This window comes from Argiope bruennichi, chromosome X2 (genome assembly GCF_947563725.1).
Source record: "Argiope bruennichi chromosome X2, qqArgBrue1.1, whole genome shotgun sequence".
Taxonomy (NCBI): Eukaryota; Metazoa; Arthropoda; class Arachnida; order Araneae; family Araneidae; genus Argiope; species Argiope bruennichi.
In genome coordinates, this window is record NC_079163.1 from 136,267,283 (window position 1) to 136,287,420 (window position 20,138).

Consider the following 20,138-nt stretch of genomic DNA (forward strand, 5'->3'; position numbering starts at 1 on the left):
CTACGAACTTTTTGAAATCTTTTACTACTAAAATAAAATTTTATGTCAAAATATTTCTATATTCAAGAGAAATTTTAAGAGTCGAGTTCACGCACATGCGCAGAATTCATTCCCATTCAAAACATTGTGCTTTTAGACCAGAATGACACCACGTTAAAACGTTTAGTGGATAATCATAATGAGAGTCTTAGACCATTCAGACGCGCTGCGGGTACGAAGCTTCGTGGCCAGATCAGCAGCACGAGCCATCTAGTTTTGCTGGTCTTCAGTTCGAGTCTCGAAACTGAGAACTTTTTGAATATATTTTTCTTTTCTTTTTTTTTTACAATTTTTTTATATATTTTTATCCTTTAATCCCACACTTACTACGAACTTTTCGAAATCTTATACTACTAAAATAAAATTTTATGTCAAAATATTTCTATATTCAAGAGAAATTTTAAGAGTCGAGTTCAAGCACATGCGCAGAATTCATTCCTATTCAAAACATTGTGCTTTTAGACGAGAATGACACCACGTTAAAACTTTTAGTGGATAATCATAATGAGAGTCTTAGACCATTCAGACGCGCTGCGGGTACGAAGGTTCGTGGCCAGATCGGAAGTACGAGCCATCTGGTTTTCCTGGTTTTCAGTTCGAGTCTCGAAACTGAGAACTTTTTAAATATATTTTTCTTTTCTTTTTTTTACATTTTTCTTAGATATTTTTATCCTTTATTCCCACACTTACTACGAACTTTTCCAAATCTTATACTACTAAAATAAAATTTTATGTCAAAACATTTCTATATTCAAGAGAAATTTTAGGAGTCGAGTTCACGCACATACGCAGAATTCATTCCTATTCAAAACATTGTGCTTTTAGACCAGAATGACACCACGTTAAAACCTTTAGTGGATAATCATAATGAGAGTCTTAGACCATTCAGGCGCGCTGCGGGTACGAAGCTTCGTGGCCAGATCGGCAGCACGAGCCATCTAGTTTTGCTGGTCTTCAGTTCGAGTCTCGAAACTGAGAACTTTTTCAATATATTTTTCTTTTCTTTTTTTTACATTTTTTTTAGATATTTTTATCCTTTATTCCCACACTTACTACGAACTTTCCCAAATCTTATACTAGTAAAATAAAATTTTATGTCAAAATATTTCTATATTCAAGAGAAATTTTAGGAGTCGAGTTCACGCACATGCGCATAATTCAGTCCTATTCAAAACATTGGGCTTTTAGACCACAATGACACCACGTTAAAACTTTTAATGGATAATCATAATGAGAGTCTTAGACCATTCAGACGCGCTGCGGGTACGAAGCTTCGTGGCCAGATCGGCAGCACTAGCCATCTAGTTTTGCTGGTCTTCAGTTCGAGTCTCGAAACTGAGAACTTTTTCAATATATTTTTCTTTTCTTTTTTTTACATTTTTTTTTAGATACTTTATCCTTTATTCCCACACTTACTACGAACTTTCCCAAATCTTATACTAGTAAAATAAAATTTTATGTCAAAATATTTCTATATTCAAGAGAAATTTTAGGAGTCGAGTTCACGCACATACGCAGAATTCATTCCTATTCAAAACATTGTGCTTTTAGACCAGAATGACACCACGTTAAAACCTTTAGTGGATAATCATAATGAGAGTCTTAGACCATTCAGGCGCGCAGCGGGTACGAAGCTTCGTGGCCAGATCGGCAGCACGAGCCATCTAGTTTTCCTGGTCTTCAGTTCGATTCTCGAAACTGAGAACTTTTTAAATATATTTTTCTTTTCTTTTTTTTACATTTTTTTTAGATATCTTTATCCTTTAATCCCACACTTACTATGAACTTTTCCAAATCTTATACTACTAAATTAAAATTTTATGTCAAAATATTTCTATATTCAAGAGAAATTTTAGGTGTAGAGTTCACGCACATGCGCAGAATTCATTCCTATTCAAAACATTGTGCTTTTAGACCAGAATGACACCACGTTAAAACTTTTAGTGGATAATCATAATGAGAGTCTTAGACCATTCAGACGCGCTGCGGGTACGAAGCTTCGTGGCCAGATCGGCAGCACGAGCCATCTAGTTTTGCTGGTCTTCAGTTCGAGTCTCGAAACTGAGAACTTTTTCAATATATTTTTCTTTTCTTTTTTTTACATTTTTTTTAGATACTTTATCCTTTATTCCCACACTTACTACGAACTTTCCCAAATCTTATACTAGTAAAATAAAATTTTATGTCAAAATATTTCTATATTCAAGAGAAATTTTAGGAGTCGAGTTCATGCACATGCGCAGAATTCATTCCTATTCAAAACATTGTGCTTTTAGACCAGATTGACACCACGTTAAAACTTTTAGTGGATAATCCTAATGTGAGTCTTAGACCATTCAGACGCGGTGCGGGTACGACGCTTCGTGGCCAGATCGGCAGCGCGAGCCATCTAGTTTTGCTGGTCTTCAGTTCGAGTCTCGAAACTGAGAACTTTTAAAATATATTTTTCTTTTCTTTTTTTTACATTTTTTTAGATATTTTTATCCTTTATTTCCACACTTACTACGAACTTTTCCAAATCTTATACTACTAAAATAAAATTTTATGTCAAAACATTTCTATATTCAAGAGAAATTTTAGGAGTCGAGTTCACGCACATGCGCAGAATTCATTCCTATTCAAAACATTGTGCTTTTAGACCAGAATGACACCACGTTAAAACCTTTAGTGGATAATCATAATGAGAGTCTTAGACCATTGAGACGCGCTGCGGCTGCGAAGCTTCGTGGCCAGATCGGCAGTACGAGCCATCTAGTTTTGCTGGTCTTCAGTTCGAGTCTCGAAACTGAGAACTTTTTCAATATATTTTTCTTTTCTTTTTTTTACATTTTTTTAAGATATTTTTATCCTTTATTCCCACACTTACTACGAACTTTTCCAAATCTTATACTACTAAATTAAAATTTTATGTCAAAATATTTCTATATTCAAGAGAAATTTTAGGTGTAGAGTTCACGCACATGCGCAGAATTCATTCCTATTCAAAACATTGTGCTTTTAGACCAGAATGACACCACGTTAAAACTTTTAGTGGATAATCATAATGAGAGTCTTAGACCATTCAGACGCGCTGCGGGTACGAAGCTTCGTGGCCAGATCGGCAGCACGAGCCATCTAGTTTTGCTGGTCTTCAGTTCGAGTCTCGAAACTGAGAACTTTTTCAATATATTTTTCTTTTCTTTTTTTTACATTTTTTTTAGATATTTTTATCCTTTATTCCCACACTTACTACGAACTTTCCCAAATCTTATACTAGTAAAATAAAATTTTATGTCAAAATATTTCTATATTCAAGAGAAATTTTAGGAGTCGAGTTCATGCACATGCGCATAATTCAGTCCTATTCAAAACATTGGGCTTTTAGACCACAATGACACCACGTTAAAACTTTTAATGGATAATCATAATGAGAGTCTTAGACCATTCAGACGCGCTGCGGGTACGAAGCTTCGTGGCCAGATCGGCAGCACGAGCCATCTAGTTTTGCTGGTCTTCAGTTCGAGTCTCGAAACTGAGAACTTTTTCAATATATTTTTCTTTTCTTTTTTTTACATTTTTTTTAGATACTTTATCCTTTATTCCCACACTTACTACGAACTTTCCCAAATCTTATACTAGTAAAATAAAATTTTATGTCAAAATATTTCTATATTCAAGAGAAATTTTAGGAGTCGAGTTCATGCACATGCGCAGAATTCATTCCTATTCAAAACATTGTGCTTTTAGACCAGATTGACACCACGTTAAAACTTTTAGTGGATAATCCTAATGTGAGTCTTAGACCATTCAGACGCGGTGCGGGTACGACGCTTCGTGGCCAGATCGGCAGCGCGAGCCATCTAGTTTTGCTGGTCTTCAGTTCGAGTCTCGAAACTGAGAACTTTTAAAATATATTTTTCTTTTCTTTTTTTTACATTTTTTTAGATATTTTTATCCTTTATTTCCACACTTACTACGAACTTTTCCAAATCTTATACTACTAAAATAAAATTTTATGTCAAAACATTTCTATATTCAAGAGAAATTTTAGGAGTCGAGTTCACGCACATGCGCAGAATTCATTCCTATTCAAAACATTGTGCTTTTAGACCAGAATGACACCACGTTAAAACCTTTAGTGGATAATCATAATGAGAGTCTTAGACCATTGAGACGCGCTGCGGCTGCGAAGCTTCGTGGCCAGATCGGCAGTACGAGCCATCTAGTTTTGCTGGTCTTCAGTTCGAGTTTCGAAACTGAGAACTTTTTCAATATATTTTTCTTTTCTTTTTTTTACATTTTTTTAAGATATTTTTATCCTTTATTCCCACACTTACTACGAACTTTTCCAAATCTTATACTACTAAATTAAAATTTTATGTCAAAATATTTCTATATTCAAGAGAAATTTTAGGTGTAGAGTTCACGCACATGCGCAGAATTCATTCCTATTCAAAACATTGTGCTTTTAGACCAGAATGACACCACGTTAAAACTTTTAGTGGATAATCATAATGAGAGTCTTAGACCATTCAGACGCGCTGCGGGTACGAAGCTTCGTGGCCAGATCGGCAGCACGAGCCATCTAGTTTTGCTGGTCTTCAGTTCGAGTCTCGAAACTGAGAACTTTTTCAATATATTTTTCTTTTCTTTTTTTTACATTTTTTTTAGATATTTTTATCCTTTATTCCCACACTTACTACGAACTTTCCCAAATCTTATACTAGTAAAATAAAATTTTATGTCAAAATATTTCTATATTCAAGAGAAATTTTAGGAGTCGAGTTCATGCACATGCGCATAATTCAGTCCTATTCAAAACATTGGGCTTTTAGACCACAATGACACCACGTTAAAACTTTTAATGGATAATCATAATGAGAGTCTTAGACCATTCAGACGCGCTGCGGGTACGAAGCTTCGTGGCCAGATCGGCAGCACGAGCCATCTAGTTTTGCTGGTCTTCAGTTCGAGTCTCGAAACTGAGAACTTTTTAAATATATTTTTCTTTTCTTTTTTTTACATTTTTCTTAGATATTTTTATCCTTTATTTCCACACTTACTACGAACTTTTCCAAATCTTATACTAGTAAAATAAAATTTTATGTCAAAATATTTCTATATTCAAGTGAAATTTTAGGAGTCGAGTTCATGCACATGCGCAGAATTCATTCCTATTCAAAACATTGTACTTTTAGACCAGAATGACACCACGTTAAAACTTTTAGTGGATAAACATAATGAGAGTCTAAGACCATTCAGACGCGCTGCGGGTACGAAGCTTCGTGGCCAGATCGGCAGCACGAGCCATCTAGTTTTGCTGGTCTTCAGTTCGAGTCTCGAAACTGAGAACTTTTTCAATATATTTTTCTTTTCTTTTTTTTACATTTTTTTTTAGATATTTTTATCCTTTATTCCCACACTTACTACGAACTTTCCCAAATCTTATACTAGTAAAATAAAATTTTATGTCAAAATATTTCTATATTCAAGAGAAATTTTAGGAGTCGAGTTCATGCACATGCGCATAATTCAGTCCTATTCAAAACATTGTGCTTTTAGACCAGAATGACACCACGTTAAAACTTTTAGTGGATAAACATAATGAGAGTCTAAGACCATTCAGACGCGCTGCGGGTACGAAGCTTCGTGGCCAGATCGGCAGCACGAGCCATCTAGTTTTGCTGGTCTTCAGTTCGAGTCTCGAAACTGAGAACTTTTTCAATATATTTTTCTTTTCTTTTTTTTACATCTTTTTTAGATATTTTTATCCTTTATTCCCACACTTACTACGAACTTTTCCAAATCTTATACTAGTAAAATAAAATTTTATGTCAAAATATTTCTATATTCAAGAGAAATTTTAGGAGTCGAGTTCATGCACATGCGCAGAATTCATTCCTATTCAAAACATTGTGCTTTTAGAACAGAATGACAGCACGTTAAAACTTTTAGTGGATAATCATAATGAGAGTCTTAGACCATTCAGACGCGCTGCGGGTACGAAGCTTCGTGGCCAGATCGGCAACACGAGCCATCTAGTTTTGCTGGTATTCAGTTCGAGTCTCGAAACTGAGAACATTTTCAATATATTTTTCTTTTCTTTTTTTTACATTTTTTTTAGATATTTTTATCCTTTATTCCCGCACTTACTACGAACTTTTCCAAATCTTATACTACTAAAATAAAATTTTATGTCAAAATATTTCTATATTCAAGAGAAATTTTAGGAGTCGAGTTCACGCACATGAGCAGAATTCATTCCTATTCGAAACATTGTGCTTTTAGACCAGAATGACACCACGTTAAAACTTTTAGTGGATAATGATAATGAGAGTCTTAGACCATTCAGACGCGCTGCCTGTACGAAGCTTCGAGGCCAGATCGGCAGCACGAGCCATCTAGTTTTGATGGTCTTCAGTTCGAGTCCCGAAACTGAGAACTTTTTCAATATATTTTTCTTTTCTTTTTTTTACATTTTTTTAAGATATTTTTATCCTTTATTCCCACACTTACTACGAACTTTTCCAAATCTTATACTACTAAAATAAAATTTTATGTCAAAATATTTCTATATTCAAGAGAAATTTTAGGAGTCGAGTTCACGCACATGCGCAGAATTCATTCCTATTCGAAACATTGTGCTTTTAGACCAGAATGACACCACGTTAAAACTTTTAGTGGATAAGCATAATGAGAGTCTTAGACCATTCAGACGCGCTGCGAGTACGAAGCTTCGTGGCCAGATCGGCAGCACGAGCCATCTAGTTTTGCTGGTCTTCAGTTCGAGTCTCGAAACTGAGAACTTTTTCAATATATTTTTCTTTTCTTTTTTTTACATTTTTTTTAGATATTTTTATCCTTTATTCCGCACTTACTACGAACTTTACCAAATCTTATACTAGTAAAATAAAATTTTATGTCAAAATATTTCTATATTCAAGAGAAATTTTAGGAGTCGAGTTCATGCACATGCGCAGAATTCAGTCGTATTCAAAACATTGTGATTTTAGACCAGAATGACACCACGTTAAAACTTTTAGTAGATAATCATAATGAGAGTCTTAGACCTTTCAGACGCACTGCGGATACGAAGCTTCGTGGCCAGATCGGCAGCACGAGCCGTCTAGTTTTGCTGGTCTTCAGTTCGAGTCTCGAAACTGAGAACTTTTTAAATATATTTTTCTTTTCTTTTTTTTACATTTTTCTTAGATATTTTTATCCTTTATTCCCACACTTACTACGAGCTTTTCCAAATCTTATATTAGTAAAATAAAATTTTATGTCAAAATATTTCTATATTCAAGAGAAATTTTAGGAGTCGAGTTCACGCACATGCGCAGAATTCATTCCTATTCAAAACATTGTGCTTTTAGACCAGAATGACACCACGTTAAAACTTTTAGTGGATAATCATAATGAGAGTCTTAGACCATTCAGACGCGCTGCGGGTACGAAGCTTCGTGGCCAGATCGGCAGCACGATCTATCTAGTTTTGTTGGTCTTCAGTTCGAGTCTCGAAACTGAGAACTTTTTCAATATATTTTTCTTTTCTTTTTTTTACATTTTTTTTAGATATTTTTATCCTTTATTCCCACACTTACTACGAACTTTTCCAAATCTTATACTAGTAAAATAAAATTTTATGTCAAAATATTTCTATATTCAAGAGAAATTTTAGGAGTCGAGTTCATGCACATGCGCAGAATTCAGTCGTATTCAAAACATTGTGATTTTAGACCAGAATGACACCACGTTAAAACTTTTAGTAGATAATCATAATGAGAGTCTTAGACCATTCAGACGCACTGCGGATACGAAGCTTCGTGGCCAGATCGGCAGCACGAGCCGTCTAGTTTTGCTGGTCTTCAGTTCGAGTCTCGAAACTGAGAACTTTTTAAATATATTTTTCTTTTCTTTTTTTTACATTTTTCTTAGATATTTTTATCCTTTATTCCCACACTTACTACGAACTTTTCCAAATCTTATACTAGTAAAATAAAATTTTATGTCAAAATATTTCTATATTCAAGAGAAATTTTAGGAGTCGAGTTCATGCACATGCGCAGAATTCAGTCGTATTCAAAACATTGTGATTTTAGACCAGAATGACACCACGTTAAAACTTTTAGTAGATAATCATAATGAGAGTCTTAGACCATTCAGACGCAGTGCGGATACGAAGCTTCGTGGCCAGATCGGCAGCACGAGGCATCTAGTTTTGCTGGTCTTCAGTTCGAGTCTCGAAACTGAGAACTTTTTAAATATATTTTTCTTTTCTTTTTTTTACATTTTTCTTAGATATTTTTATCCTTTATTCCCACACTTACTACGAACTTTTCCAAATCTTATACTAGTAAAATAAAATTTTATGTCAAAATATTTCTATATTCAAGAGAAATTTTAGGAGTCGAGTTCATGCACATGCGCAGAATTCAGTCGTATTCAAAACATTGTGATTTTAGACCAGAATGACACCACGTTAAAACTTTTAGTAGATAATCATAATGAGAGTCTTAGACCATTCAGACGCACTGCGGATACGAAGCTTCGTGGCCAGATCGGCAGCACGAGCCGTCTAGTTTTGCTGGTCTTCAGTTCGAGTCTCGAAACTGAGAACTTTTTAAATATATTTTTCTTTTCTTTTTTTTACATTTTTCTTAGATATTTTTATCCTTTATTCCCACACTTACTACGAACTTTTCCAAATCTTATACTAGTAAAATAAAATTTTATGTCAAAATATTTCTATATTCAAGAGAAATTTTAGGAGTCGAGTTCATGCACATGCGCAGAATTCAGTCGTATTCAAAACATTGTGATTTTAGACCAGAATGACACCACGTTAAAACTTTTAGTAGATAATCATAATGAGAGTCTTAGACCATTCAGACGCACTGCGGATACGAAGCTTCGTGGCCAGATCGGCAGCACGAGGCATCTAGTTTTGCTGGTCTTCAGTTCGAGTCTCGAAACTGAGAACTTTTTAAATATATTTTTCTTTTCTTTTTTTTACATTTTTCTTAGATATTTTTATCCTTTATTCCCACACTTACTACGAACTTTTCCAAATCTTATACTAGTAAAATAAAATTTTATGTCAAAATATTTCTATATTCAAGAGAAATTTTAGGAGTCGAGTTCATGCACATGCGCAGAATTCATTCCTATTCGAAACATTGTGCGTTTAGACCAGAATGACACCACGTTAAAACTTTTAGTGGATAATCATAATGAGAGTCTTACACCATTCAGGCGCGCTGCGGGTACGAAGCTTCGTGGCCAGATCGGCAGCACGAGCCATCTAGTTTTGCTGGTCTTCAGTTCGAGTCTCGAAACTGAGAACATTTTCAATATATTTTTCTTTTCTTTTTTTTACATTTTTTTTAGATATTTTTATCCTTTATTCCCGCACTTACTACGAACTTTTCCAAATCTTATACTACTAAAATAAAATTTTATGTCAAAATATTTCTATATTCAAGAGAAATTTTAGGAGTCGAGTTCACGCACATGAGCAGAATTCATTCCTATTCGAAACATTGTGCTTTTAGACCAGAATGACACCACGTTAAAACTTTTAGTGGATAAGCATAATGAGAGTCTTACACCATTCAGACGCGCTGCCGGTACGAAGCTTCGTGGCCAGATCGGCAGCACGAGCCATCTAGTTTTGCTGGTCTTCAGTTCGAGTCTCGAAACTGAGAACTTTTTCAATATATTTTTCTTTTCTTTTTTTTTACATTTTTTTTAGATATTTTTATCCTTTATTCCGCACTTACTACGAACTTTACCAAATCTTATACTAGTAAAATAAAATTTTATGTCAAAATATTTCTATATTCAAGAGAAATTTTAGTCGTCGAGTTCATGCACGTGCGCAGAATTCAGTCGTATTCGAAACATTGTGCTTTTAGACCAGAATGACACCACGTTAAAACTTTTAGTGGATAAGCATAATGAGAGTCTTAGACCATTCAGACGCACTGCGGATACGAAGCTTCGTGGCCAGATCGGCAGCACGAGCCGTCTAGTTTTGCTGGTCTTCAGTTCGAGTCTCGAAACTGAGAACTTTTTAAATATATTTTTCTTTTCTTTTTTTTACATTTTTCTTAGATATTTTTATCCTTTATTCCCACACTTACTACGAACTTTTCCAAATCTTATACTAGTAAAATAAAATTTTATGTCAAAATATTTCTATATTCAAGAGAAATTTTAGGAGTCGAGTTCATGCACATGCGCAGAATTCAGTCGTATTCAAAACATTGTGATTTTAGACCAGAATGACACCACGTTAAAACTTTTAGTAGATAATCATAATGAGAGTCTTAGACCATTCAGACGCACTGCGGATACGAAGCTTCGTGGCCAGATCGGCAGCACGAGCCATCTAGTTTTGCTGGTCTTCAGTTCGAGTCTCGAAACTGAGAACTTTTTAAATATATTTTTCTTTTCTTTTTTTTACATTTTTCTTAGATATTTTTATCCTTTATTCCCACACTTACTACGAACTTTTCCAAATCTTATACTAGTAAAATAAAATTTTATGTCAAAATATTTCTATATTCAAGAGAAATTTTAGGAGTCGAGTTCATGCACATGCGCAGAATTCATTCCTATTCGAAACATTGTGCGTTTAGACCAGAATGACACCACGTTAAAACTTTTAGTGGATAATCATAATGAGAGTCTTACACCATTCAGGCGCGCTGCGGGTACGAAGCTTCGTGGCCAGATCGGCAGCACGAGCCATCTAGTTTTGCTGGTCTTCAGTTCGAGTCTCGAAACTGAGAACATTTTCAATATATTTTTCTTTTCTTTTTTTTACATTTTTTTTAGATATTTTTATCCTTTATTCCCGCACTTACTACGAACTTTTCCAAATCTTATACTACTAAAATAAAATTTTATGTCAAAATATTTCTATATTCAAGAGAAATTTTAGGAGTCGAGTTCACGCACATGAGCAGAATTCATTCCTATTCGAAACATTGTGCTTTTAGACCAGAATGACACCACGTTAAAACTTTTAGTGGATAATGATAATGAGAGTCTTAGACCATTCAGACGCGCTGCCTGTACGAAGCTTCGAGGCCAGATCGGCAGCACGAGCCATCTAGTTTTGATGGTCTTCAGTTCGAGTCCCGAAACTGAGAACTTTTTCAATATATTTTTCTTTTCTTTTTTTTACATTTTTTTAAGATATTTTTATCCTTTATTCCCACACTTACTACGAACTTTTCCAAATCTTATACTACTAAAATAAAATTTTATGTCAAAATATTTCTATATTCAAGAGAAATTTTAGGAGTCGAGTTCACGCACATGCGCAGAATTCATTCCTATTCGAAACATTGTGCTTTTAGACCAGAATGACACCACGTTAAAACTTTTAGTGGATAAGCATAATGAGAGTCTTACACCATTCAGACGCGCTGCCGGTACGAAGCTTCGTGGCCAGATCGGCAGCACGAGCCATCTAGTTTTGCTGGTCTTCAGTTCGAGTCTCGAAACTGAGAACTTTTTCAATATATTTTTCTTTTCTTTTTTTTACATTTTTTTTAGATATTTTTATCCTTTATTCCGCACTTACTACGAACTTTACCAAATCTTATACTAGTAAAATAAAATTTTATGTCAAAATATTTCTATATTCAAGAGAAATTTTAGTCGTCGAGTTCATGCACGTGCGCAGAATTCAGTCGTATTCAAAACATTGTGCTTTTAGACCAGAATGACACCACGTTAAAACTTTTAGTGGATAATCATAATGAGAGTGTTAGACCATTCAGACGCGCTGCGGGTACGAAGCTTCGTGGCCAGATCGGCAGCGCGAGCCACCTAGTTTTGCTGGTCTTCAGTTCGAGTCTCGAAACTGAGAACTTTTTAAATATATTTTTCTTTTCTTTTTTTTACAATTTTCTAAGATATTTTTATCCTTTAATTCACACACTTACTACGAAATTTTCCAAATCTTATACTACTAAAATAAAATTTTATGTCAAAATATTTCTATATTCAAGAGAAATTTTAGGAGTCGAGTTCATGCACATGCGCAGAATTCAGTCGTATTCAAAACATTGTGATTTTAGACCAGAATGACACCACGTTAAAACTTTTAGTAGATAATCATAATGAGAGTCTTAGACCATTCAGACGCACTGCGGATACGAAGCTTCGTGGCCAGATCGGCAGCACGAGCCGTCTAGTTTTGCTGGTCTTCAGTTCGAGTCTCGAAACTGAGAACTTTTTAAATATATTTTTCTTTTCTTTTTTTTACATTTTTCTTAGATATTTTTATCCTTTATTCCCACACTTACTACGAGCTTTTCCAAATCTTATATTAGTAAAATAAAATTTTATGTCAAAATATTTCTATATTCAAGAGAAATTTTAGGAGTCGAGTTCACGCACATGCGCAGAATTCATTCCTATTCAAAACATTGTGCTTTTAGACCAGAATGACACCACGTTAAAACTTTTAGTGGATAATCATAATGAGAGTCTTAGACCATTCAGACGCGCTGCGGGTACGAAGCTTCGTGGCCAGATCGGCAGCACAATCTATCTAGTTTTGTTGGTCTTCAGTTCGAGTCTCGAAACTGAGAACTTTTTCAATATATTTTTCTTTTCTTTTTTTTACATTTTTTTTAGATATTTTTATCCTTTATTCCCACACTTACTACGAACTTTTCCAAATCTTATACTAGTAAAATAAAATTTTATGTCAAGATATTTCTATATTCAAGAGAAATTTTAGGAGTCGAGTTCATGCACATGCGCAGAATTCAGTCGTATTCAAAACATTGTGATTTTAGACCAGAATGACACCACGTTAAAACTTTTAGTAGATAATCATAATGAGAGTCTTAGACCATTCAGACGCATTGCGGATACGAAGCTTCGTGGCCAGATCGGCCGCACGAGCCGTCTAGTTTTGCTGGTCTTCAGTTCGAGTCTCGAAACTGAGAACTTTTTAAATATATTTTTATTTTCTTTTTTTTACATTTTTCTTGGATATTTTTATCCTTTATTCCCACACTTACTACGAACTTTTCCAAATCTTATACTAGTAAAATAAAATTTTATGTCAAAATATTTCTATATTCAAGAGAAATTTTAGGAGTCGAGTTCATGCACATGCGCAGAATTCAGTCGTATTCAAAACATTGTGATTTTAGACCAGAATGACACCACGTTAAAACTTTTAGTAGATAATCATATTGAGAGTCTTAGACCATTCAGACGCACTGCGGATACGAAGCTTCGTGGCCAGATCGGCAGCACGAGCCATCTAGTTTTGCTGGTCTTCAGTTCGAGTCTCGAAACTGAGAACTTTTTAAATATATTTTTCTTTTCTTTTTTTTTACATTTTTCTTAGATATTTTTATCCTTTATTCCCACACTTACTACGAACTTTTCCAAATCTTATACTAGTAAAATAAAATTTTATGTCAAAATATTTCTATATTCAAGAGAAATTTTAGGAGTCGAGTTCATGCACATGCGCAGAATTCATTCCTATTCGAAACATTGTGCGTTTAGACCAGAATGACACCACGTTAAAACGTTTAGTGGATAATCATAATGAGAGTCTTAGACCATTCAGACGCGCTGCGAGTACGAAGCTTCGTGGCCAGATCGGCAGCACGAGCCATCTAGTTTTGCTGGTCTTCAGTTCGAGTCTCGAAACTGAGAACTTTTTAAATATATTTTTCTTTTCTTTTTTTTACATTTTTCTTAGATATTTTTATTCTTTATTCCCACACTTACTACGAACTTTTGAAAATCTTATACTAGTAAAATAAAATTTTATGTCAAAATATTTCTATATTCAAGAGAAATTTTAGAAGTCGAGTTCACGCACATGCGCAGAATTCATTCCTATTCAAAACATTGTGCTTTTAGACCAGAATGACACCACGTTAAAACTTTTAGTGGATAATCATAATGAGAGTCTTAGACCATTCAGACGCGCTGCGGGTACGAAGCTTCGTGGCCAGATCGGCAGCACGAGCCATTTAGTTTTGCTGGTCTTCAGTTCGAGTCTCGAAACTGAGAACTTTTTAAATATATTTTTCTTTTCTTTTTTTTACATTTTTTTAAGATATTTTTATCCTTTATTACCACACTTACTACGAACTTTTCCAAAACTTATACTACTAAAATAAAACTTTATGTCAAAATATTTCTATATTCAAGAGAAATTTTAGGAGTCGAGTTCACGCACATGCGCAGAATTCATTCCTATTCAAAACATTGTGCTTTTAGACCAGAATGACACTACGTTAAAACTTTTAATGGATAATCATAATGAGAGTCTTAGACCATTCAGACGCGCTGCGGGTACGAAGCTTCGTGACAAGATCGGCAGTACGAGCCATCTAGTTTTGCTGGTCTTCATTTCGAGTCTCGAAACTGAGAACTTTTTAAATATATTTTTCTTTTCTTTTTTTTACATCTTTTTTAGATATTTTTATCCTTTATTCCCACACTTACTACGAACTTTTGAAAATCTTATACTAGTAAAATAAAATTTTATGTCAAAATATTTCTATATTCAAGAGAAATTTTAGGAGTCGAGTTCACGCACATGCGCAGAATTAATTCCTATTCAAAACATTGTGATTTTAGACCAGAATGACACCACGTTAAAACTTTTAGTGGATAATCATAATGAGAGTCTTAGACCATTCAGACGCGCTGCGGGTACGAAGCTTCGTGGCCAGATCGGCAGCACGAGCCATCTAGTTTTGCTGGTCTTCAGTTCGAGTCTCGAAACTGAGAACTTTTTCAATAGATTTTTCTTTTCTTTTTTTTACATTTTTTTTAGATATTTTTATCCTTTATTCGAGCACTTACTACGAACTTTTCCAAATCTTATACTACTAAAATAAAATTTTATGTCAAAATATTTCTATATTCAAGAGAAATTTTAGTCGTCGAGTTCATGCACATGCGCAGAATTCAGTCGTATTCAAAACATTGTGCTTTTAGACCAGAATGACACCACGTTAAAACTTTTAGTGGATAATCATAATGAGAGTCTTAGACCATTCAGACGCGCTGCGGGCACGAAGCTTCGTGGCCAGATCGGCAGCACGATCTATCTAGTTTTGTTGGTCTTCAGTTCGAGTCTCGAAACTGAGAACTTTTTCAATATATTTTTCTTTTCTTTTTTTTACATTTTTTTTAGATATTTTTATCCTTTATTCCCACACTTACTACGAACTTTTCCAAATCTTATACTAGTAAAATAAAATTTTATGTCAAAATATTTCTATATTCAAGAGAAATTTTAGGAGTCGAGTTCATGCACATGCGCAGAATTCAGTCGTATTCAAAACATTGTGATTTTAGACCAGAATGACACCACGTTAAAACTTTTAGTAGATAATCATAATGAGAGTCTTAGACCATTCAGACGCACTGCGGATATGAAGCTTCGTGGCCAGATTGGCAGCACGAGCCGTCTAGTTTTGCTGGTCTTCAGTTCGAGTCTCGAAACTGAGAACTTTTTAAATATATTTTTCTTTTCTTTTTTTTACATTTTTTTTAGATATTTTTATCCTTTATTCGAGCACTTACTACGAACTTTTCCAAATCTTATACTACTAAAATAAAATTTTATGTCAAAATATTTCTATATTCAAGAGAAATTTTAGTCGTCGAGTTCATGCACATGCGCAGAATTCAGTCGTATTCAAAACATTGTGCTTTTAGACCAGAATGACACCCCGTTAAAACTTTTAGTGGATAATCATAATGAGAGTCTTAGACCATTCAGACGCGCTGCGGGTACGAAGCTTCGTGGCCAGATCGGCAGCACGATCTATCTAGTTTTGTTGGTCTTCAGTTCGAGTCTCGAAACTGAGAACTTTTTCAATATATTTTTCTTTTCTTTTTTTTACATTTTTTTTAGATATTTTTATCCTTTATTCCCACACTTACTACGAACTTTTCCAAATCTTATACTAGTAAAATAAAATTTTATGTCAAAATATTTCTATATTCATGAGAAATTTTAGGAGTCGAGTTCATGCACATGCGCAGAATTCAGTCGTATTCAAAACATTGTGATTTTAGACCAGAATGACACCACGTTAAAAATTTTAGTAGATAATCATAATGAGAGTCTTAGACCATTCAGACGCACAGCGGATTCGAAGCTTCGTGGCCAGATCGGCAGCACGAGCCGTCTAGTATTGCTGGTCTTCAGTTCGAGTCTCGAAACTGAGAACTTTTTAAATATATTTTTCTTTTCTTTTTTTTTACATTTTTCTTAGATATTTTTATCCTTTATTCCCACACTTACTACGAGCTTTTCCAAATCTTATATTAGTAAAATAAAATTTTATGTCAAAATATTTCTATATTCAAGAGAAATTTTAGGAGTCGAGTTCACGCACATGCGCAGAATTCATTCCTATTCAAAATATTGTGCTTTTAGACCAGAATGACACCACGTTAAAACTTTTAGTGGATAATCATAATGAGAGTCTTAGACCATTCAGACGCGCTGCGGGAACGAAGCTTCGTGGCCAGATCGGCAGCACGATCTATCTAGTTTTGTTGGTCTTCAGTTCGAGTCTCGAAACTGAGAACTTTTTAAATATATTTTTCTTTTCTTTTTTTTACATTTTTCTAACATATTTTTATCCTTTAATTCCCACACTTACTACGAAATTTTCCAAATCTTATACTACTAAAATAAAATTTTATGTCAAAATATTTCTATATTCAAGAGAAATTTTAGGAGTCGAGTTCATGCACATGCGCAGAATTCATTCCTATTCGAAACATTGTGCGTTTAGACCAGAATGACACCACGTTAAAACTTTTAGTGGATAATCATAATGAGAGTCTTAGACCATTCAGACGCGCTGCGAGTACGAAGCTTCGTGGCCACATCGGCAGCACGAGCCATCTAGTTTTGCTGGTCTTCAGTTCGAGTCTCGAAACTGAGAACTTTTTAAATATATTTTTCTTTTCTTTTTTTTACATTTTTCTAAGATATTTTTATCCTTTAATTCCCACACTTACTACGAAATTTTCCAAATCTTATACTACTAAAATAAAATTTTATGTCAAAATATTTCTATATTCAAGAGAAATTTTAGGAGTCGAGTTCATGCACATGCGCAGAATTCAGTCGTATTCAAAACATTGTGATTTTAGACCAGAATGACACCACGTTAAAACTTTTAGTAGATAATCATAATGAGAGTCTTAGACCATTCAGACGCACTGCGGATACGAAGCTACGTGGCCAGATCGGCAGCACGAGCCATCTAGTTTTGCTGGTCTTCAGTTCGAGTCTCGAAACTGAGAACTTTTTAAATATATTTTTCTTTTCTTTTTTTTACATTTTTCTTAGATATTTTTATCCTTTATTCCCACACTTACTACGAACTTTTCCAAATCTTATACTACTAAAATAAAATTTTATGTCAAAATATTTCTATATTCAACAGAAATTTTAGGAGTCGAGTTCACGCACATGCGCAGAATTCATTCCTATTCAAAACATTGTGCTTTTAGACCAGAATGACACCACGTTAAAACTTTTAGTGGATAATCATAATGAGAGTCTTAGACCATTCAGACGCGCTGCGGGTACGAAGCTTCGTGGCCAGATCGGCAGCACGATCCATCTAGTTTTGTTGGTCTTCAGTTCGAGTCTCGAAACTGAGAACTTTTTAAATATATTTTTCTTTTCTTTTTTTTTACATTTTTCTAAGATATTTTTATCCTTTAATTCCCACACTTACTACGAAATTTTCCAAATCTTATACTACTAAAATAAAATTTTATGTCAAAATATTTCTATATTCAAGAGAAATTTTAGGAGTCGAATTCATGCACATGCGCAGAATTCATTCCTATTCGAAACATTGTGCGTTTAGACCAGAATGACACCACGTTAAAACTTTTAGTGGATAATCATAATGAGAGTCTTAGACCATTAAGACGCGCTGCGAGTACGAAGCTTCGTGGCCAGATCGGCAGCACGAGCCATCTAGTTTTGCAGGTCTTCAGTTCGAGTCTCGAAACTGAGAACTTTTTAAATATATTTTTCTTTTCTTTTTTTTTACATTTTTTTTAGATATTTTTATCCTTTATTCGATCACTTACTACGAACTTTTCCAAATCTTATATTACTAAAATAAAATTTTATGTCAAAATATTTCTATATTCAAGAGAAATTTTAGGAGTCGAGTTCACGCACATGCGCAGAATTCATTCCTATTCAAAACATTGTGATTTTAGACCAGAATGAACCCACGTTAAAACTTTTAGTGGATAATCATAATGAGAGTCTTAGACCATTCAGACGCGCTGCGGGGACGAAGCTTCGTGGCCAGATCGGCAGCACGAGCCATCTAGTTTTGCTGGTCTTCAGTTCGAGTCTCGAAACTGAGAACTTTTTCAATAGATTTTTCTTTTCTTTTTTTTACATTTTTTTTAGATATTTTTATCCTTTATTCGAGCACTTACTACGAACTTTTCCAAATCTTATACTAGTAAAATAAAATTTTATGTCAAAATATTTCTATATTCATGAGAAATTTTAGGAGTCGAGTTCATGCACATGCGCAGAATTCAGTCGTATTCAAAACATTGTGATTTTAGACCAGAATGACACCACTTTAAAACTTTTAGTAGATAATCATAATGAGAGTCTTAGACCATTCAGACGCACTGCGGATATGAAGCTTCGTGGCCAGATTGGCAGCACGAGCCGTCTAGTTTTGCTGGTCTTCAGTTCGAGTCTCGAAACTGAGAACTTTTTAAATATATTTTTCTTTTCTTTTTTTTACATTTTTTTTAGATATTTTTATCCTTTATTCCCACACTTACTACGAACTTTTCCAAATCTTATACTAGTAAAATAAAATTTTATGTCAAAATATTTCTATATTCAAGAGAAATTTTAGGAGTCGAGTTCATGCACATGCGCAGAATTCAGTCGTATTCAAAACATTGTGATTTTAGACCAGAATGACACCACGTTAAAAATTTTAGTAGAAAATCATAATGAGAGTCTTAGACCATTCAGACGCACAGCGGATTCGAAGCTTCGTGGCCAGATCGGCAGCACGAGCCGTCTAGTTTTGCTGGTCTTCAGTTCGAGTCTCGAAACTGAGAACTTTTTAAATATATTTTTCTTTTCTTTTTTTTACATTTTTCTTAGATATTTTTATCCTTTATTCCCACACTTACTACGAGCTTTTCCAAATCTTATATTAGTAAAATAAAATTTTATGTCAAAATATTTCTATATTCAAGAGAAATTTTAGGAGTCGAGTTCATGCACATGCGCAGAATTCAGTCGTATTCAAAACATTGTGATTTTAGACCAGAATGACACCACGTTAAAACTTTTAGTAGATAATCATAATGAGAGTCTTAGACCATTCAGACGCACTGCGGATACGAAGCTACGTGGCCAGATCGGCAGCACGAGCCATCTAGTTTTGCTGGTCTTCAGTTCGAGTCTCGAAACTGAGAACTTTTTAAATATATTTTTCTTTTCTTTTTTTTACATTTTTCTTAGATATTTTTATCCTTTATTCCCACACTTACTACGAACTTTTCCAAATCTTATACTACTAAAATAAAATTTTATGTCAAAATATTTCTATATTAAACAGAAATTTTAGGAGTCGAGTTCACGCACATGCGCAGAATTCATTCCTATTCAAAACATTGTGCTTTTAGACCAGAATGACACCACGTTAAAACTTTTAGTGGATAATCATAATGAGAGTCTTAGACCATTCAGACGCGCTGCGGGTACGAAGCTTCGTGGCCAGATCGGCAGCACGATCCATCTAGTTTTGTTGGTCTTCAGTTCGAGTCTCGAAACTGAGAACTTTTTAAATATATTTTTCTTTTCTTTTTTTTACATTTTTTTTAGATATTTTTATCCTTTATTCGAGCACTTACTACGAACTTTTCCAAATCTTATACTACTAAAATAAAATTTTATGTCAAAATATTTCTATATTCAAGAGAAATTTTAGTCGTCGAGTTCATGCACATGCGCAGAATTCAGTCGTATTCAAAACATTGTGCTTTTAGACCAGAATGACACCCCGTTAAAACTTTTAGTG